This window comes from Tupaia chinensis, unplaced genomic scaffold (genome assembly GCF_000334495.1).
Source record: "Tupaia chinensis unplaced genomic scaffold, TupChi_1.0 Scaffold143878_1, whole genome shotgun sequence".
Classification (NCBI taxonomy): domain Eukaryota; kingdom Metazoa; phylum Chordata; class Mammalia; order Scandentia; family Tupaiidae; genus Tupaia; species Tupaia belangeri.
This window is the reverse complement of record NW_006203729.1, coordinates 273,493-287,773: the sequence shown is the minus strand read 5'-3', so window position 1 is coordinate 287,773 and position 14,281 is coordinate 273,493. Positions and strand designations below refer to the sequence as shown.

Genomic DNA, 14,281 nt, shown 5'->3' with positions numbered 1-14,281 from the left:
TACAGCGAATGACCCGCAGGGGGGCAGGTATCCTCCTTGCTTCTCATTGTCTATTACAGATCATTCCTTCTCACCCGTCCCTAAACACACACCTCGGAATCTCTGGTCGTCACCACTCACCGCCTCTCCTTCCGAGAGTCATCCAGCAACTCCATTCCCTGGGTAAGCTGCTGGCTCGTCACACAGGCTCCAGCGGTAGCAGTCACGAGGCCTGGGAATGTCTGCACGCGCATCCCCTCTTCCACTTACCTTACTCCCACCCTACTATAGACACTCACTCCCACGGCCCAACTTCAGACTTTCTTAACTTGAATAAACGCAGCCCCTTGTTTTTAAGCAATACACTCTATCAGCTCACTCGCAAATGCCCTAACTCCCTTTAAACCTAACAGACCAATCTTCTTACCACTTTCCACTTCTCTTTGACTTCCCATGTCCTCGGTTCCCTTTGCATTCAAGTTAAATCCATGCTCAGTCATTTAGTCGCTCCCTCCCCTGTATTCCCCCTTAACTACCTGTCTTCCTTCTTCCTTCACCAACCTTGCTTGGCTAACACTGGTGCCAACCCCGCTTTCTGCCCATTTCCTCTTGGTACCTACAGAGCTGCTGAGCACACACACACCCTCACAACTGGCTCATCTTTAAGTTCACGATCAGAAACGTCAAGTGAGTCCCTAGTGCTGCCTAATTAGACCTCTGTTTCCTGATCGTTCGCTCTGCTGTGTGACTCTCTCATACTTGTCACTCCTCCATCTTCCAGCACCTTCCCCCCTTCTCAGCTTCATGTGATGACCTTGTTGCCTGCCTTACTGAAAAAATACAATTTCGAAAGATTTTTTTTGTGTCCACAAGCTCTCACGATCACACCTACGTAGCGACTCTGCCCATATATTGATTTCTCTCTGGTTACGAGACTGAGCTAGTTATGCTCCATGCAAAGCCCCGCCTTCCTGGGCCTTTGAACAACCACTGCATGTCCCCGTCCCCACGACATTGCCTTTCTGTTATCTTTCTCACACTCCGGCACACGAAACATCAGTTTTCCCATGTAAAATACAAAGAAATCTCTTCTGAATAGCTCCCTCAAGCTACTACCAAAATTCTCTTCTTCAGCAAAACCTAGGACTATCTCCAATTTCTCATTTTTCTTTTTTCTTGAGTCCACGCCAACCGGACTTTTCCCCACTACTTTCTCAACCCTGCTCTCTCAGAATCACTAATGACTTCCAGACTGCCAAATCCAGCGATCAGTCCCCAGCTCTCCTCGTATTTGAACTATCCGCAGCGTTTGACAGGGGCTCATTACTCTTCCCTGAAACACTTTCTCCTTTTGGCTTCTGAGACATCACACTTCTCAGGTTCTCTTCCTGCCTCAATGGTTTCTTCTTCTAAGTTACATTTGCTGGTTCCTCATTTCCCAAACTTTAAACATTGGAGTGCTCCAAAGATCAGTCCTGGGGCCTCGTCTCTCTACAGTTACTCCCTTTGTGAAGTAATCTTATTGAACTTATTTAAGTGCTATCTGCGTATTATTTCCAAACTTAAATCTCTAGCCCATTCCTTTCCCATGAATTCTAGAAACATTTATCAGTCTTTTCATTTAGATACTTTAATATGTATCTCAAATTTACTTTGTCCAAAACTCTCCTTCAGAAACTTTTCCTTTGAGAGGGAGAGGGAAGACTACGGAGAAGGATAGCAAGAGAATGGATACAGAAATGGTTTGTTACCTGTTGATGATGACGTGTAATATTCTCAACTGGGCTGGTCTGAGAAGTATTTCATGCTGGGTAAATTCTTTTTACAAGCAAAATGATAAATAGTGATTGAATGTTTTAAAAAAATGATGAGAATAAAAATAATAATCTGGGAAAAAATTATGAAAAGCTATTTGATGGTGATGATGTGGATAGTAATGTCTTGACTGATATGCATGGTATTCCTTCTGGAAAAAGAAATGTAACACTGTAAACACAAATGTGATTCAATATAATATACACAAGGTTATGATAATAATAAATAAAATTTTAAAAATATCTTTTCCTTTACAGTTTTACCCATCCCAGAAAACAGGCAACTCTATGTTCATGTCAGAAACTCTGTATCACTCTTAGTCCTTCCCCTTCCCTTCTCTCCCTTCCTCAACAAGCTCTTCGGACTTTCAAACACCAGCTACCACCTCCACTACTCCCACGTTGGTGAGGTCACCGCCTGCCGTGCAGACTACTACAAACGTCCCGAGTGGCTTCACTGTCTGCCCTAGTTCTCCTTCAGTCTATGTTCAACACAGTTACTGGGATTCATTTTCACCAAAGAACGCGTGTGTTCGCCAGAGACAAGAAAGTGAGAGAGGGAGTGAGAGAGAAAGAAAGCACCCCACCCCCGCGTGGGACATGGTCACGTCTCAGTCCTTCCTCCGCCATTTCTCCATCCTATAGGGATTTGGGGAGAACACACGCACATGCACCCAGTATATTTCTCGAGCCACCCTGGCCAGGACTGAATTACAGCTGGCCGTGTAGGATCCAGCTTCCTTAGCCACACTGCTCTCAGGCCAGCCCTGCCATGATTCTCCCAGAGTCCAGCAGCCAGGCAGTGGTAGAAGGCGATGCTCTCAGACGCTGACCCGCACGGGAACCTCTGGGTTCATGTCTGAAGATCTCCCCGAGTACGGGGCACACATATGTCCATAACCCAGGACTGGCTAGGGCTGGGGTGGCTCACAGCACCAGGGCTCTGTCGGGAATGCTCTCCCTCTCTGAAGAAATAAACTTAAAAACAAAAAGCAAGCCCAATCATGTCACCATTCTGTTTGAATCCATTCAATGTCTTTCTATATCCCTGTCATTTAGATTAAAAGCTGAGATCCTTAAAATGGCCCCGGCAGGCCTAGCCACCACCCGCCACCCCCAGCAGCTCTCTAACTCGTCCTCCACCGTTCTGTCCTCCCACTCCACCCAGTGACCACCCCCAGCAGCTCTCTAACTCATCCTCCACCATTCTGTCCTCCCACTCCACCCAATGGCCACCCCCAGCAGCTCTCTAATTCGTCCTCCACCGTTCTGTCCTCCCACTCCACCCAATGGCCACCCCCAGCAGCTCTCTAACTCATCTTCCGCCATTGGGTCTCACTCCTCCCAATGGCAGGTCTCCTCAAAAGTCAGTACCTCAGGCAGGCTCTGGCCCCAGAGGATTGGCCCTTCAGGAGACTGGAGCGCTTTGCATTTGTCTGCATGCTACATTCACTGACTGCCTTCATGTAATTTTTTTAAAGAATTATTTAATTTTACTTATTATTATTATTTTAACTTGTCATAGGGCACATGTGCTCACCAGAGACACAGAGCGAGAGAGAAAGCAAGCCACCAGGAGTCTGGGACTCGAACAGCAGTCTGTCTTGTGAGAGTCTAGTGCCTTAACCATCCCGCCACCTGCTGGCCCCAACTTCCTGTTATTTAAAGGTCACCTTATCAGTGAATTCTCTGGGCCATCCTTTATAGAAGTGCAACTCCTCCCATACTCCAATCCCTCTTCCCTGTCTTACTTTTCTTATTATCATTAGCATGCTGTATATTTACTCTTTTACTGGCCCACCTAAAATGTAAGTTCTATGGGGTAGGGACTTCTGTCTACCTTGTGTGCTGCTGTATTTCCAGGCCTTCAGAACTGTGTAGCATAAACAGCCACACGGATATCTGGTACGAGGGTGACACAGCCTTCCTTCACAGACGACGGCAGACGGGCCGCAGTATCAGGGTATGCTTCTCTCACCTGTCTTACTTTGCACATTTGGGTAGTTAGTGGTGGATAAAAAAAAAAAAAAAAAAAAAAAAAAAGGAGTAGAGCCAGTTCTAATAACGTTAATGTTCTTCTCATGCGGACTTTTCTTATTTCTGGTCGGAATTCTCCACGCAGTCCATGTGCTCCACCCTTTTGGTGCCTGCCCCACTCTGTTCCGTTACAAATGTTCCCCAACTTAAGATCACTCAACTTTAAAGTGCGATTATCAGCTGTAATCCCCTGGTAGCTGAAGAGGGTCTGAACTTGCAATGGGTCAACTTCCACGTTTTTGTGTGTATGTTTGATTTTTGTTTTGTTTTATTTTGAGACAAAGGAGGATCTTGCTAAGTCATGGTCCTACTGCCTCAGCTTCCCCAGTAGCTGGGACTAATGTCCTACCAGGCCTAGCTCCCTCAGACATGGTCTTGCCATGTTGCCCATGGGGAACACGTAATCTTCCTGCCTCGATTTCATGTGTTGCTAGGGCTAGAGAAGCCACCACCCCACCTGGCTTTTAGGGCTTTTAGGGCAGGCCAGGAATCAAACCCCGACCTCCCATATATTCTTAGCCTGCCAAGCAGCACTGTAGAGCAAACACCACTGTAGCCGGGCCTCGACTTCCAACTTTTCAACTTTACAATGAGCTTATTAGGCATTAGGTGCATTTTCAGCTTTTTTTTTTTTTTTTTTTTTGAGAGAGACTTTTGCTATAGGGTGTGTGTACTGTCCAGAGAGAGAGATGAAGAGAGAAAATGAGAGATCACCCCCCACGGGGTATCAGCCACACCACAATCCCTTCTCCTCCATTTTCCTCTCAGGATTTTGGGCATGCATGCACATGCACCCGGCATGAGTTTCAAGCCACCAGGTCCAGGACTCGAACTGCATTCACCTCTGTGGGAGTCCAGAGTCTTAGCCATGACGCCACCTGCTGGCCCCATGGTATTTTCAATTTATGGGAGGTTCAACTCAGGATGCATTTACCAGGACGTAACCCCCTCGTAAGTCAAGGCGCATCCGTACGCGATCATCTGCATATCTCTATAACCTCCCCTGTACGTTCTCGGAGGCCAGTGTCAGACTGTCAGGGTTCAGGAGCCCACAGGTAAAAGGGGCACGTCCAGGGATTCCTGTGGGCGGCACAGTCCTATGCTGTGGCTGGGTGGTGACGATGACACTGCAGATCATATCCGAAGGGTCAGTATGTGCAAAACTGGTAAAATCAGAATAAAGTTTGTGGATTGTACCAAAGCCAGTGTCAGGTTTTAGCACTACTGGTGTTATATAAGCTGCAACCACTGGGGGGAACTGCATGAAGATACATGGGACCTCTCTGCACTAATTTTGCAACTTCCCATGAACCTATAATTACTTCAAATGCAAAATTTTAAGTAACACACTTCTGGAAAAAATTAAAATAAACTATAAAAATACACGCAACCACACCAAAACAAAGTCTTACTGAGATCTCAGACTTCTAATTCCCTAGACCCTCTTCAGAACCAACAACTGTTTTGCTTCCTGTGTATCTCTCCAGAAAAATCTACACATGTTAAAACAGAAATGTGCTGACTAATGTGTGCACACGCAGGTGTACTGCGCGTGCCACACACACACACACCTCTCTCACTTTAAGGTCAGCACACCAGCAACACTGTTCTGCAACTGTACTGCACCCATATGTGCCTTAGAGGAGCTCGTGAGACGCGCTGGCTTTTCCTTTCTTTTTACAGCCCGTGAGATCTCGTCATGTGGCTGTAGCATCAATTATTTAGCCAGATCCATACTAAGGGTCATTTATTAGAATTTTTATTAGGGCCAGCAGATGGTGTAGTGGTTATGGCCCTGTACTCCCACAAACTGACTGTGGTTCAAGTCCTTGAAACTCACACTGGGTGCATGTGCATACATGCCCAGGGTCCCAGGAGGAGATGGAGAAGGGATTGCAGCGCGGCCATTCCCCTTGGCAGGTGATTTCTCACTTTCCCTCTCTCTGTCTCTGTCTCGTTTCTCTCTCTCCAGCAAGCACACGTGCCCTAAGGCAAAAAATCTCTTAAAAAAAGAAAAAGTCATTTAGGATTTCTGGCAATATAATTAACAAGAGAATGAGCAAAGATATTTTTTAATTGCCAAGTCAGAAAGTATAAACACTTATCATTTTAATAAGTTAAGTCAAACTGCCCTTTAAAGAAACAGCAACAATGTACACTCCTGTCTACATACATCATGGTGATTCCACAAACCTCTGCTGTTATTGTGTATTATTAAACACTGTAATCTTTGCAGATGTGGCATGTAAAAATGGTCTATTGTTTAAATGTGTATTTTTATAATAATAAACTTTGCAAAACACTTATTATGTGCTAGGTATTGAATTATTTTGAGGATTTCACAAATATTAACTCCTCTAATTCGCATAACAATTCTGTGATGTAGGCATTATTATTATCCCCACTTTACTAATGAGAAAACCAAAACACATAAAGGTTGAGGAACTTGATACTTAACATCACATTACCCATGAAACGATGTACAGTCCCAAGTAGTCTAACTACAGAGATCTCCATTTGAAATGTTAACCTTTCTATTTAGCTTTCCAGAAATCCTTTCTGTTTAAAGCCATTTGTATTTCTTTTGGTGTGAGTTCCATGTTTACATTCTCTGGATATTTTTCTGTTAGGTTTTTGGTCTCACTGCTCTTTATAAGATCTCTTTGGGAGCCAGCAGGTGGCAGAGTGGTTACGTTGCTGAACTTATATGTCCAATTGCGGTTTGAGTCCCGAACCTGGTGGCTTGAAACTCACACTTGGGCTTGTGTGTGTGTGTGCATGCCCAAGATCCCAGGAGGAGAATGGAAAAAGGGTTGTAACGTGGCCATTTCCCTGGGGGAGTGATTACTCACTTTCCTTCTCTCTGTTTCTTTCTGTCTCAGGTAAACACACATGCCCTAAGGCAAAAACCTCTTAAAAAGAAAAGAAAAAAACTCTTTGTGCACTAAGAAAATTAGCCCTTTATAATAAATGTTACTCCTTCCAAGTGAAAACATAGATCTACTATGTGATCTAGCCATTCCATCCCTAAGTATTTACCAAGAAAAATGAAAACATATTTCCTTACGAAGACACATACATAAATGTATATTAAAGCTGTAAATAACCAAAATGTTCATCAATAAATGAGTGATAAATTTTGCTATATTCATATAATGAAATATTAATATTACTACTGAGAAATCAAAAATAAATGAATTGTTGATATACACAATTATTTTTTGAAAAATCTTACAAAACAATTAGGCTGAGTGAAAGAAGTCAGAACCCCCCATTCCCACCCAGAAAACACATACTCTGTGATTCCATTTATATAAAACTCTAGAAAATGCAAAACAATCTATGGTGACAGAAGTAGCATACCGGCTACTTCGGCACGGTGGGGTGTGACGTCTGAAGAGGAATGCGGGACAGATCACGAAGGAACATGGGAAACATCTGGAATGATGAGCAAGTCATGGCACGTCCTAACCTATTAAAACGTATACTCTAAATGCATAGAGTTTATTGTACAGCAATAATACCTCAACAGAGGCGTTGGGGAAAAAACAAAAACAAAAAGAACCACCAAGTGGACTGGAACCTGTGGACGGCATAATGGTTACGTTACTGGACTCCCACATAATCGACTGTGGTTCAAGTCCCAGACCCAGTGGCTTAAACTCATGCCAGGCGCATGTGCATGTGTGCTCAAAATTCAGAGAGGAAAATAGAAAGAAGTAAGTGCAGCATGGCCATCCCCCAGGGCGGGGGGTGATTCTAACTCTCTGTCTCTCTGGTGAGTGCACAAGCCCTATAGCCAATATCTCCCTAAAAAAAAAGTGGACTCATAATATACTATGATGCTACAGAAATGATCAGTAAGCAGTGTTGCTTCCTGCATGATTTCCTTTGTATTTATCATAAAGAACAAAAGCAACTGTAAAATACTGTTACTGATTTAGCTTTGAAACATTTTCCAATTCTTCTCTATCCAAGTGATAGTTCAACTTGAGAATGAGTATCCTGACTCTTAGCCTAACCTCAAATCCATCCAAAGCAGCTTTCTAGTGTGGTAGAAAACTCTACAAAGTAGAGAAATAAATTTAACACAGAGACCAAGAGACTATAATCTGTGCGTTTGACATCATCCATTGGATTCAATGTGCAAACTCTTGCCTACATCGAGATAGCCTCAGTCATTCATTCATGCATTCCAAGAAGATGCATGGAGAATCTACTCTGTTAGACAGTGTTAGCTGCTGGGAAGGAAAGAGCACGTGACAGAAGGGGAGCTCTGCCTCAATGTCACTCACTGACTTTATGCTAAGCTGAAGTTATAAATGTGTACTTAAAGTCCTATGAAAACATCACTTTTTGGGACCAGCAGTTAGCGTAATGGCTATGTCACTGGACTCCCACATAGTTGACAGTGGTTTGATTCCCAGACCCGGTGGCTTAAACTCACGCCGGGCGCGGGTGCGTGAGTGCCCAAGATCCCAAGAGAATGGAGGAGAAGGGATTGCGGCATGGCCATCCCCCCTGGGGGGTCATTTCTCGCTTTCTGTCTCTCTGTCTCTCTCTGTCTTTCTGGGGATCTCATGCACCCTGTGGCAAAAAATACCTCTCCAAAAAAAAAAAAAAGGAAAAAAAAAAAAAAAACAGCATTTTTAAATAGTATTTGGCATTGTAGTGTCATACAGGGGTTTGAACTGAAAAGAAACAAAGGCTCCACTGAGAACGGCTGGATCACACTAGTACTGAACTCCCTCTAGGTTCCAGTAGCATGGGTGCCAGTATAATCACACCCCATGCCAAACAGGTGAGCGAACGGCCCAGTTTCACCCGTGCATTTCCTTACAAGAGCCAGCAGCAGTATGTAATGGGCGTTCGGCCTCCAAGAACAAGCAAATGAGCACAGCATGTGACTTAGTACAAGGAAAGGCCTCCCGGCCAGCCAGTGTATTTCTCTCCCTAGCTGTCATTTGATATTTCCCTTTTTTTTAAAGATTTTTCACCATAGGGGAACCAGCAGACGGCGTAATGGCTATGCCACTGGACTCCTAAGTAGTCAACCATGGTTCAAGTCCCAGGTCTGGTGGCGTAGAAGTCATGCTGGACTTACGTGCATGCGTGCCCAAAATCCAGAGAGGGTAATGGAGAAGGGACTGCAGCGTGGCCATGCCCCCAGGGGGTGATCTCTTGCTTTCTGACTCTCTGTGTCTTTCTCTCTGGCAGTTGCATGTGCCTTATGGGGGGAAAATACTCTCAGGAAAAAAGATTTTTTGCCATAGGGCACATAGGGCATGTGCACTCACCAGAGAGAGACAGAGACAAAGAGAAAGTGAGAAGTAGAAATTAAATGGAAGCTCTGCACAGACTTTTTCTTGTTGTGAAAACTGTGTTTCCTTTATTCGTGATGTCTGTAGATGCGCATGAGGAGAAAGCAGCCCCAGTGGGGTCTAGTCACACCGCAATTGTTTTCCCTCCACATCTCCATCTCGTCAGCACCCTGGTCACTGTGCTCAAGCCTGGCATGCTGCTGTCGGGGCTAGGATTTGAACCCCAGAGGGCCACAAGACCCGGCTACCTCTACACAGCACTTAGCTGCTGTACCACAGGGCCTCACCTGCACAGGCTTTTCCTTACGCTGTTCTGATGTAACCGAAACCCAACCTCTGGGTTTCTAAATGTTAATTTCAATAAGTAGTTTCTAAGTCTCCCTACCACCATCATCTACGTTATGAAGAATCCTCAAGGGAACCAGCAGTTAGCGTGATGGCTATGTCGCTGGACTCCCACATAGTCGACCGCGGTTCACGTCCCGGACCCGCTGGCTTAAAACTCACGCCGGGTGCGTGTGCGTGCGTGCCCAAGATCCCGAGAGGAGAATGGAGGAGAAGGGATTGCGGCGTGACCATCCCCCCTGGGGGGTGATTTCTCGCTTTCTGTCTCTTTGTCTCTCTCTGTCTGTCTGGCGAGCGCACGCGCCCTACAGTGAAAATCTCTCCCCCCCCCAAAAAAAAGAATCCTCAAGGGATTTATAGCCTTGTTGATTAAAAAAAAAATCCTTACATATTATAAGGCAGTTAATAAACTTCACAACAAACAGCATAGGCACAGTGCTAATAAAATAATAAACTATTTTAAAAGGAAGAAAAAAAAATACAACATTGGGGAGAAAAACTAGAGATGGCTCTAAGAAACGGATATGGAGCAAGTCCTCGACATTCAGACCTCAGACGGGCTTTAAAGAGAGGGGTACTATTAGGGCACAAATAGTCACAAAAGCCAGAAAAGGTCCTAGTTTATTCAAGGGACAGATAAAAAATATTTATTGCTTCAGTTTGGATTTAAACATTGAATCAGGTAGAAGTTAATGACCTCTGGTTTCGCTTTTGACACTAAATTATTTTAGAAATGAAGAAGAGATAAACATGTAAGTATCTGAATTAATGATACTTAAAATCTATCTTATTAAAAGCATCTTCAAACAGTCCGTGATATTTCCAAAACAAGACAAGAGTGTGGTCTCCTTTGGAATTGTAAGTAATTTTTTAAAAAAAGTCATATAAAGTTATTTCATATTAGAATTTCAAAATCAAGAAAATATACAAATCTGGGACCAGCAGTTGGTGTAACGGCTATGTTGCTAGACTCCCATGTTGTTGACCACAGTTCAAGTCCCGGACCCGGTGGCTTAAACTCCTGCCAGGCACGTGTGCATGAGTGCCCAAGATCCCGAGAGGAAAACGGAGGAGAAGGGATTGTGGCGTGGCCATCCCCCCTGGGGGGTGATTTCTCACTTTCTGTCTCTCTGTCTCTCTTTGTCTTTCTGGCGAGTGCACGCCCCCTATAGCAAAAACCTCTCCAAAAAAAAAAAGGAAAGAAAATATACAAATCTACAAGGGGTTATGAATAAGTGAGAGCAACTGCCCAAGAGAAAGTTTTGCCAGCCGGAATCATAACCAATGAAGGTATGAAGAGGCTCGGTTTGGAAATGTCCTTAGAGGTTTGTTTCAACCTACTCGATGCATACGTGAGTATCTCCAGCAGAGAACACCCACAATTAGTCAGGAAGGGCTTCCTCATTATGAATAAGTATTTCCCTTCCTCTAACCTCCCTTCATTGCTCCTAGTTTCATCCTCTGGAAATGCAAACGGTGTTTAATCCTCCTTCCACCTGCCACCCTTTCATGTGTTTCACAGAACCATAGATTTAAGTCTGGAAGAACATTAAAGATCATCCAATTACCCAATTTGAAAAGCATTACCACATACCCCACTGAAGTCTTCCTTCATCTGGCGGAACAAGCTCAAATGTTTCAATTACTTTCTAAGTATCTGTTTCAAGACTGCTTCATTCTGATTACTATCCTCTCAATACATTGTTTATCAATGTTCTTAAAATGTAGCAAATGAAACCAAAAACATTAAGCTTGTTGCAGAGTAAGAAAGGATAATCAGCTGTGTTTTAGACACCGTGCTTCAAAAAATGTATTGAATAGCTTAAGTGGGTATGAGCTGTAGGGCATTTGTAATAAACCACTGACTCACCAACTCCAGACAAATAAAAAAGACACACCCAGATGCAGAGGGAGTGGATGAGGATCCTGGTTCTGTGCATGTACTAGCACTCTAGGATCATTCTGAGTGTAACTGGTAAATATCTTAAATAGAACATGGAGAAGATACATCTTGAGGCACACCACTAAGAATGGACTGCAATTTAATTCTACCATCAGCCCATTCATTAATCATCAAACTTTGGACATGGACTTTTAGTTCATTATAAATCCACTTGCCTGTGTGCTGAGTCGTCGGAAAAGTCATGATGTACTTTCTATGTTTTTCTATGTAAAAATGTATCATGACTTTTCCAACAACCCAAAGGCCACATTTCTGTAACTTGTCTACAAAGGTATCACAAGAGGCTGCAAATGCCATGTGTGTCACTTTGAGGGTCCCTTTCTTCACAGGTGAAAGGAGGACTAAATAAAATAAAGGGAAAGCATATTATCAAAACTGCAGCACATGCAGCTACAATTGTAGATACCCCGTGGGCAGAGCCTCTCCGGATGCACCTGCCAGTTTTCTTAACCTACGAGGAAGAAGAGGCTTGTTCATGCTGACTAGTGGTCAGTGTCTCCAGGTGCCCATACTTGTGTTCAGTAATCTGCTCGAGAACGCGCTCAAGGATGACATCGAACTCACCAGTCCACTACTACCATGTGCAGCCTGACTTGTTCCCAACACCCGCCTCTGCAGCTCATGTTGGTTGCCTTCCTTTTCTAAAGATCAGGACGAATTCTTAGTTCTGACAACTACACCATGATTATACACCATGTTAACATTAGCAGAAGCTGAATGGAGGGTGTACAGTATGAGGGAATTCTCTGTGCTCTCTTTGCGATTCCCCTACAAATATCTAATTATTTCAAAACTGAATGTTAAACAACAACAAAAACAACAACAACAAGATGAAATCTTCCCACCTCTCACCAATTCTTTCTTAAAATCCCCCAAATATTACCGCTCGCTGTTAGGTGCCCGTCCTCTCAGCAGCCTGCAGTCTCATCACTGATCTCGAATGGGAGGCATGCATTAGAGAAACAGCAGCTCCTACAGTGCCCTTACCCCAGGCCGCACGATGAGCTGGCACTCTGTAAACAGTAGGCATCCTCACTTTATTTTGAGAAATAAGTGCCTAAAATGTAAATCTATCCCAAAAGCAAACACTGCATCTTTTCTCTAGCCCATTAAAGCTCTGTAGACTCCAATTAAAACCCCTGATTCATGCTCAGACCCACTCAGTTAGCAGGGACATTCGAGTCAAGCCCCAAAAGATCTGATATATGAGGCAAATTACTACCAAACTATCACCATAAAAATCTTTTTCAAAGTATACATTTTAAATATGTTTTCAGTGAAACTGTTGGTCTTTAAAGGTAAATAGAAAAACTAATTTTATTTGTAATTATTCAAGCTCAAATGTTGGCTATTAAGCAACAAGGTCATAGAAATTCTGCTGAAATTGTAACTGTCAAGCGAAGAAATCCTAAAATGCCTAAGAACAAATATTCCTGTAAATATCTCCCTGAGTACCTCCAAGTCGCTTTTGTTAGTTCAAAGGGTTTCTTTCAGGAATCAATTGTCTAATTTTCAAAAACTTGGTTTTCCTTTTTGAAAGAGTCCTACCAAGTCATACTATAAATGGAGCTATTTCCTAGCCATCAGCCCAGTAATAAAAAGAGCACAGGCCACCTGTCTTGTAGAAAATTGTGGCCAGATGCTGTCAGACCCTACTTCTTTTCCTTCTGGGCCAGTAGCCAGATACTAATCATTTTTAGACCTTTCTAATTTTTTAGTACACAATACCACATCTAATCCAGACAGTATTTTAATTAATGTTCTCCATAATTCATCTGATGTTTATACACACACACAGATTATTTATACGTGCACGCACATGCACACACACATAAATATGCATCATCTATAGTACCTTCTTTTTTCACTATGAATCAAATTTCCCCACAAGAGGAATTTTATTGATTACTTTATTCCCTCACAAAGAGCCCGACTGCAATCAAATGAGGTGAATGTTCACCTCAAGACTTTACTGTCTTCATAATAAAAGAAATGACGAGGCTTAGACCTGGATCACGACCCTTCCTCTTCTGTCTCCTCCCAGTCAAGATGCTCACCTCCCTTAACAGGCACAACCTCTCAGACCCGCAGCTGGGCTCAACACGGTCGGGCCTCAGCAGCACCGTCTCTGTAGTTCTTGCCTTTTCTGGAAAATGGGCTCATTGCATCTGCCAGAGCCTCTCTGCTTCCTGTCCTAAGGCCACTGTCCCCAAGCGTAGGAAGAGTCCTTGCCCTTTCTGTAGGTCACTCTGTGAAGCTGGTGCTGGCCACACTGCGACAGGAAGTCCAGCGGGCTGCAGGGACGTTCACCACGTCGGCACGCGCTCCGCGCAGAGGCCTGCGGAAGAAGTATGTAGAGCTACAGAGCCCTCACCAGTGCACAGGAGAAATCGATAGCAGCGGCTGTCTCTGATGCAAGTGCTGGGTCTTGGAACTTTGTATGTTTCTGTAATAAATATATATATATTTTTGGAGAGTTTTTGTTTTTGTTTTTGCTATAGGGCGCATGCCCTCGCCAGACAGAGAGAGATAGAGAGACAGAAAGCAATAACTCCCCCCCCCCCCGGGGGGGATGGCCATGCTGCAATCCCTTCTCCTTTCTCCTCTTGGGATCTTGGGCACGCACGCACACGAGCCCGGAGTGAGTTTAAGCCACCAGGTTTGGGACGCGAACGGTGGTTGACTACATGGAAGTCCAGCGACAGCCATTACGCTAACTGCTGGTCCCTGTAATAAATATTTTTAAAATGTAGCTATTAAAAAGAAAATCAAGGGCTAGCAGGTGGCATGGAGGTTAAGGCAGCTGGATCCCATGTGGCTAA

The 14,281-nt window shown here is 43.9% G+C and overlaps 1 long non-coding RNA gene across 2 annotated transcripts; it reads right to left on the bottom strand.

Annotated features, from left to right (window-relative positions):
• Positions 1-1,909: 1,909 nt before the first annotated feature.
• Positions 1,910-13,957, bottom strand: LOC102502656 (uncharacterized). 2 transcript variants are annotated; one of them, XR_003547328.1, is made up of 4 exons: positions 13,517-13,957; positions 12,343-12,472; positions 3,634-3,775; positions 1,910-1,945 (listed from the first exon to the last, which is right to left on the bottom strand). It is a non-coding gene; the product is annotated as an uncharacterized LOC102502656 (long non-coding RNA). The 2 variants fall into 2 exon arrangements; XR_336986.3 differs by lacking the exon at positions 13,517-13,957 and having other exon boundaries at positions 12,343-12,677.
• Between the last annotated feature and the right edge of the window lie 324 nt (positions 13,958-14,281).